Source organism: Schistocerca gregaria, chromosome 1 (assembly GCF_023897955.1).
Source record: "Schistocerca gregaria isolate iqSchGreg1 chromosome 1, iqSchGreg1.2, whole genome shotgun sequence".
NCBI lineage: Eukaryota > Metazoa > Arthropoda > Insecta > Orthoptera > Acrididae > Schistocerca > Schistocerca gregaria.
The window spans coordinates 655724446-655730804 of record NC_064920.1 but is presented as its reverse complement, the minus strand read 5'-3'; positions in this window follow the sequence as shown (position 1 = coordinate 655730804).

Sequence of the window (6359 nt, the reverse complement as noted above, 5' to 3'; positions counted from 1 at the left end):
TTTCAGTAAGTCTGATCATGATCCAGTTCACCAGCCTGGAAGAACATTCACCCTTGCACGCAGATAAAGCCACTAGATTTGTGGTCAAGGGCAAGAAGAATGTTGAAGAATGTAAATAAGCTGCATGAATGGAAAAAAGTGAAGCACTCAGAGCCAGAAAGTCAACAGTTTGCATCAAAGCATGGGTATCAACATAAATTCATCCAAATGTGAGAGGGATGGGGTAGGAGAATTCTAAAATTATCATTTTTTTATGTAATTGAGGCAGTGTGTTTGATGTGTCATACCTTAAATCATTTTCAACATGATTACAACACCAGAAACCAAAATAATTTTATGCTGCCCACCCACCGTTTAAAACTTTATGCTCAGACTCCACATTATATGGGTATGAACATTTATAACAAAGTGAAAGGAAGAGGATTGCTCAGCATAAACACTGAAAAAATCCTTGTATGAAAACTAGTGCAGAAATGTTATTATTCAGTAGAATAATTCATAAATGACAACTTGAAAACTTGAGGAGGAGAGAGCAAGTACTTAGGACTGTTCCTAGAATGAAATTTTCACTCTACAGCAGAATGTGCGCTGATACAAAACTTCCTGGCAGATTAACACTGTGTGCCAGACCGAGACTCGAACTTGGGACCTTTGCCTTTCACGGGCAAGTGCTCTACCAAATGAGCTACCTGAGCACGACTCACGACCCGTCCTCACAGCTTTACTTCTGCCAGTACCTCGTCTCCTACCTTCCAAACTTTGCAGAAGCTCTCCTGCGAACCTTGCAGAACTAGCACTCCTGGAAGAAAGGTTATTGCGAAGACATGGCTCAGCCACAGCTTGGGGGATGTTTCTAGAATGAAATTTTCACTCTACAGTGGAGAGTGTGCTGATATGAAACTTCCTGGCAGATTAAAACTGTGTGCCAGACCGAGACTCGAACTTGGGACTTAGGACTTAATTTTTAAACATTTGTTACTTAATTGCTTAATTAAGTAATTATTCAGTACCATGTATTATATTACTGGTATTACAAGGAAAACTGTAGACCAGTTTTTGTGTTTTGCCAAGTCTCCTATACAAGTAAATGGATGGAAATTATATACTACAGGAGAATACACTTCTATTCTATTCTTAATTTTACATGAGATGCACATATCTGAGAGATTTGATAGTCATACAGTTTTTGCAGGTAGATTAGCACGATACCTAAAAGGTGTACATGTCATTAGCAAACAGGTACACTAAAATAAAATGTTGTAATACTGACAATTATTGTGTTCACTTTTTTAATTATATGATCATATATTACGTACTAGCATTGTTAAATACAGCAAGTATCCAACTAAATTATCCACAAAAGCAAAACTATACACCATTCACAGAGAATATTTGTATCATTATTTTTAGATCAAACAATGGAAAGTCTTGAATGGAACAACAACAATATTGGAAAGAATAGAATAGACTGCTACTCACCACATAGAGGTGGTGCTGAATTTCAGACAATCACAATAAAAAAAGACTGCTAAAATATTAAACGTGAGGACAAAGTACTTCTTTTCTATTTCAGAAGAAGGAAATGATCCAAAAGCTTAATATTTTGGCAGTTTTCTTCATTGTGCCTGCTTCTCAACACCTCCTCTATGTGCTGAGCAGCTTTCTATCCTTTCTTGCTTATTCTGACTCTTAGATTGATGCTAAAAATAAAAAAATTAGAAAAATGTCAGAATGACTGTGCTAATTCTGATAAACATCACTGGAAATAAAAACTCATAAAGTGGCATTGAGTAACATTACTGAAATGAGGAGAAGCAAGAAATAAACACCAAAAAATAGTTTTCCCAACTCAGACGCCATTTACAGGCTGTTTCAGAAATACTTAGGAGGGAACATCCAGACTCAACAAGCAAGAAGAATTTTGATATACATACAAACACAAAAATATCATTTATTTTTGAATTGTAATGAAAGTTTAAGATCAATGCATTCAAGGTGAAGTGCACCAGCTGAAGTTTATAACAAATACTTAAAATCAGTTTCTTTTTAGATGTAAAAACTGACTTCATTACACAATTAAAATATTTTATTTGCACTACTAGTACTGCCCATCATTCCCAAGTGAAAAAGAAGAAAATAATGCACCTTAATAAAAATAGAGCAAAAATATGAAAGTCACATAACTACTTTGGATGTAGTGCCACATGAATGGTAAGGGCTGCAAGGCTGCACAGTTGTATCTATAACCTATATCAATTTCCAGACAGAAACTATATGACTAATGTAATCTTTACTGCTCTTTCTTACCACATTGTTAATACAGATTCCCTGACTCTATACACTGGAATCAAAGTAGCCCAAGGTTTGTTCGTATGTTGTTGTCTCCAGTCCTGAGACTGGTTTGATGCAGCTCTCCATGCTACTCTATCCTGTGCAAGCTTCTTCATCTCCCAGTACCTACTGCAACCTACATCCTTCTGAATCTGCTTAGTGTATTCATCTCTTGGTCTCCCTCTACGATTTTTACCCTCCACGCTGCCCTCCAATACTAAATTGGTGATCCCTTGATGCTTCAAAACATGTCCTACCAACCGATCCCGTCTTCTAATGAAGTTGTGCCACAAAGTTCTCCTCTCCCCAATCCTGTTCAATACCTCCTCATTAGTTACGTGATCTATCCACCTTATCTTCAGTATTCTTCTGTAGCACCACATTTCGAAAGCTTCTATTCTCTTCTTGTCCAAACTAGTTATCGTCCATGTTTCACTTCCATACATGGCTACACTCCATACAAATACTTTCAGAAACGACTTCCTGATACATAAATCTATATTCGATGTTAACAAATTTCTTTTCTTCAGAAACGCTTTCCTTGCCATTGCCAGTCTACATTTTATATCCTAATCTAATTCCCTCAGCATCACCCGATTTAATTTGACTACATTCCATTATCCTCGTTTTGCTTTTGTTGATGTTCATCTTATATCCTCCTTTCAAGATACTGTCCATTCCGTTCAACTGCTCTTCCAAGTCCTTTGCGGTCTCTGATAGAATTACAATGTCATCGGCAAACCTCAAAGTTTTTACTTCTTCTCCATGAATTTTAATACCTACTCCAAATTTTTCTTTTGTTTCCTTTACTGCTTGCTCTATATACAGATTGAATAACATTGGGGAGAGGCTACAACCCTGTCTCACTCCTTTCCCAACCACTGCTTCCCTTTCATGTCCCTCGACTCTAATAACTGCCATCTGGTTTCTGTACAAATTGTAAATAGCCTTTCGCTCCCTGTATTTTACCACTGCCACTTTCAGAATTTGAGAGAGAGTATTCCAGTCAACATTGACAAAAGCTTTCTGTAAGTCTACAAATGCTAGAAACGTAGGTTTGCCTTTTCTTAATCTTTCTTCTAAGATAAGTCGTAAGGTCAGTATTGCCTCACGTGTTCCAACATTTCTACGGAATCCAAACTGATCCTCCCCGAGGTCCGCATCTACCAGTTTTTCCATTCATCTGTAAAGAATTCGCCTTAGTATTTTGAAGTCGTGACTTATTAAACTGATAGTTCGGTAATTTTCACATCTGTCAGCACCTGCTTTCTTTGGGATTGGAATTATTATATTCTTCGTGCAGTCTGAGGATATTTCGCCTGTCTCATACATCTTGCTTACCAGCTGCTAGAGTTTTGTCGTGACTGGCTCTCCCAAGGCCGTCATTAGTTCTAATGGAATGTTGTCTACTCCGGGAGCCTTGTTTCGACTCAGGTCTTTCAGTGCTCTGTCAAACTCTTCACGCAGTATCTTATCTCCCATTTCGTCTTCATCTACATCCTCTTCCATTTCCATAATACCTGTCAGCCAGGTAGCTTGTGTTCCCTCCTGTTTGATGTAAAATTTATAATGTATGTTTTACTTCAGTTTTTTACCAAAGCTTTTGCACTTAAGACAGCTTGTTCGTATGCCTGATGAGAAAAATAGAGTTCATATTTTGTTGGAAGATCCAGTTATAAGCACAAGACACATCACCGCAGCATGTGATACATCTTACATTATCACATGGTGTATTCTGTACTTCATGAACAGGTCATACAGGTATGTACCTCATCTTCAAAGTGTACAGCTCACCTTTTGTTTGCTCATACTGCCAGTCCACTGTTTGTATCATTTGGATGTTTTAAGCTATACACAAGCACTATTTAAGATTGATATGTGTACTGAAATGATAGGTTACTGCCTTTTCCCAGCACATGTTACTGGTTATGGCTGCAAAGACTTTTCATAACAGTCTTCCTTACTTGGTACAGGGTGGCACCCTGAAAATCAGAGGAAGCAAATGGTTTATTAAATGATGTAGCTCCCACACATTTCAGTTACATTGTTTGAGATGCATTGGATTGTATCTTTGACAACAGATGGATACGTAAGGGAAGTACTACTTTCAAGACATGCACATTCCCCTGGTCTCATTTCTTTGTAGCGTTATCTGTTGGGCCATCTAAGTCACTTGGTTTATCCACCAAATGCATCATTAAAGTGTCAAGGAAATGAGAAAAACCTTTTTGCACCCACCTGGAGTGCCTGAAAATGTGCCACATATGTGTAGAGGCAATCGTAGCATATACTGTACGTTTTCTACCAGATTCTCACTTCATAATTTTGAAGAATACTATTTTACGTTGATAATTTATAAAATTCAAGATATTCAGAAGTATACTTTTGTAAAATGTTTTCTGCTTTTGGTGGAAGATGTTCATGGATGTGTGTGTTACTCTCAGACCCTTGATTTTAATGGATTTTATGTAATATTTCCAGGGTTTCTATTTCTTAAGATTGAGTAATGTAATCAGACTAAAGTATCAATGTGTTTAAAGATACACGTTTTAGGTGGTTGGTGTAAAGAATAATCTAAACTCAAACTTTATCTAGGTGTATGTGGTAACCACATAAAACTACTAACAAATTGTTTGGTACAACCAACCATGTAACATGAATGAAACCAAGATAGCCCCCATATTATCAATGTGGTACATTGTTGTGCAGCCATACTGGGTTGCACAATTTGCAATTCTATTTCTACAGTAACAATGTTGTTGTCACCTTGCTGAATTTAAGAATGTGGCAACTGCAGGACAGAATACCTTTTCAAACCAGGTGGAAATTTCTGACTGATACATTTGGGCCCATGACTTACAGCATAGAATGCCCTTAGTGTATCATACAGTTGTGTTTTTCAGATTACAAATCTAAATGGTGATGGATGAAAGATATTTACAGTAGTGATTACAGTTTTCAGGGGGAGGCAGTGCCCTTGTGGGAATTGGTGACACCTGTCAGCCAGGTAGCTTGTGTTCCCTCCTGTTTGACGTAAAATTTATTATGTATGTTTTACTTCAGTTTTTAACCAAAGCGTTTGCACTAAAGACAGCTTGGACTAAATTTGGAGTAGGGAGACTTACCACAGTTCATTTTCAGCACTAAGTAAATGTGATGCTGTTCCCACATGTTCATACTGTTGCTTACCTTCAATATCATTATCAAAACTTGCGTACTGAAATAAGTTTGATAAAAAATTTGTTTTCAATATTTCTTGTTTTTTAGGTCAAGACACAATAACAACAGTTCCTCTATGAATTTCAATCTCTCATAACAGTTATTGCAAGATTATAAATCATCACATTCACACCATTTATATACAGTATGTACTTTTAATTTTTGCATTTAGATGAAATTTAATGGTCACTGTAAAGATAATTTGATTCATCAATATATTTTCTTAGTAACAATGTCTGGTTGGTGAATCTGTCCATAGTTTAACTGTCACTTGTTAATGATTAATTTGCATCTCATAAAACTACATTTAATTTCGACAAACTTTCATTAAAAAAGTTGAAGATTCTCAGTATAATTGACTATCCATTAAATAGTTCAAATCTAACACATTCAGCAAACTCCAGCATGCTTCTTATCTACACTTTCTGAGTCTGCCAAACTACTATTTCTTTTGGAGAACAACCTAAGCTGTATGTGCATATTCCTTGGTGTTCAACACATCTACAATGCTGACCTCTTCCACGCACCAACTCCTAGATTTTAATATTTCCTCAGAGTACAGTCATTACACTATCATTTGTTGCATGAGCATATAAGTCCAGCCACTCACGAGGTAGCAAGGACCAGTATCAGCAGTATTTTGTTTTGTTTAAAATGTTTAGTTACTTTAGAGTTATTCCCACGAGCTTCTGTAAAAATGTGAAAATTATCTGTGTGTTTGTCTGGATTCACTAGTGTTTATTTACATTTCCTAAGAGCTTGCAAATTTTTATCATGCATTGGAATGTATGAGAGATAACTTTTCAGTG